This window comes from Bicyclus anynana, unplaced genomic scaffold (assembly GCF_947172395.1).
Source record: "Bicyclus anynana unplaced genomic scaffold, ilBicAnyn1.1 scaffold_38, whole genome shotgun sequence".
NCBI lineage: Eukaryota > Metazoa > Arthropoda > Insecta > Lepidoptera > Nymphalidae > Bicyclus > Bicyclus anynana.
In genome coordinates this window covers 112,993-114,659 of record NW_026441260.1, presented here as the reverse complement: position 1 = coordinate 114,659, position 1,667 = coordinate 112,993, and positions in this window count along the sequence as shown.

Below are 1,667 nucleotides of genomic sequence, written 5' to 3'. Positions count from 1 at the left end.
CACGTTTTTCTCAATATTCATATTACGTGTGGATAAAGGGGCAGTGAAATTTTGTATATGAGTTAAGGTAAAATTAAATAAAATTAAAATTGGGATTATAGGACTTAGATACTTATTATAAGAAAATAACGTTTCTATTTGTGTTCACACTCATTAGGTGTGCTAACACTAAAAATTTAAAAATAAAAATAACATCTTACCCATATGCTACCTTCTGATCAGTTTGAAGGCGGTGCCAATCCAGTGTCATGTTTTATTAAAAAATTAAAATACAAACTTTGAAAAGCTCTTGATTTTTTTTTCACATATTTTTTCGTTTTTAACTATAGTGGTGAATCGTTCAATATTGTGCTTACCAAGGTTAAACCTATTAAATTATTATCACTAACTAATGTTAAGTTTTGTTAATTTGTTAAATACTACGATATACACCGCTGTACTATTATGATAATTTAATTTCATTATTTTCGTAACCAGTTGCATAAAATTAGATTTCATGCTTTCACATATCGTACAGTGTAAATAAATAAATTATTTAAACAGTCGGGACCTGTAAAAAAATGTAGACGAACATCATTCTATTCAATATAATAATAGGTCCCGACTGTTTTCTAATTTTCTAATTTTCTAATTGCTTTCTACACACGTGGACTGAGCTTGTTATTTTCTTTTCAGTTTTTGTATAATTTATGCAGTCGGGTTTTTTTATTTGTTTAATTAATTTATTTATTTCACACCTTTTCAGTTACGATAGATATATTTGTTGGTTGCACGTTACAATAACATGTTGCAATAGTAAAAAAAAAAAAAAAAAGTTTTTTTTCACTTCGACTCTATATAGCGTCTCACAGGTAGTGTTGTTGGTTTTTTTTTTTTATTTTTTCATTTCACCTAACTAAGAACACTTGGGTTAACCTTAACCTCCTCCTTTTTTTTTGAAGTCGGTTAAAAATGTAAATACCCTAAACAACAACAACAACAACAACAACAACAACAACAACAACAACAACAACTAGTCGAGTAGAAAGTGTAGAAAAAGTTGTTCACGAAACACCTCCCCATCCGCCAAAACCCCCCCAAACCGCGGCGGCGGCGACCGCCGAATATATACGAATGTACAACGTGGTGCGTGCGCGCGCGTACGTTCAAAAAAAAAAAAAAACAACGGCGTTGCAACCGACGGAATCGCGTTTGACGCTTTTCCACACCCCGTGTAGTATGTATAATCGTCGTACGGCGAGAAATTCACAAACCACGGTGTCGGTAGCTTGATTTACTGTGTGCGGGGCGGCATCGTGTGTCGCCCTGGAACAATGTGTACTCCCAACTTGATTGAGCAATCAGAGAGTCTGGATGACGGTCTCTCACACTCCGGGCGACGACCCACGTGTGGTTTTCCGCAGAGTCACTGTTAAAACACTTACGGCTTCACTCTAGCAGTGGAGCGCCGTGTGTGGTATGTACGTCTCGTTCATAGAACGTTCAAGTTTCTTTGGGACCCGACGACAGCACTGCGAGAGTGTCTAATGGCATACTTTTCTGTGCGGTCGGAGGACGTGTCCTGTGAGATTGCGTCGTGTACGCTCTTCTTGCACAATGTCGGGCACCGCGCCGCGCTCCGTTCGCCGGAGCCGTGGCGCGATCACGTGCTTCAGAGGCCCTCTGCC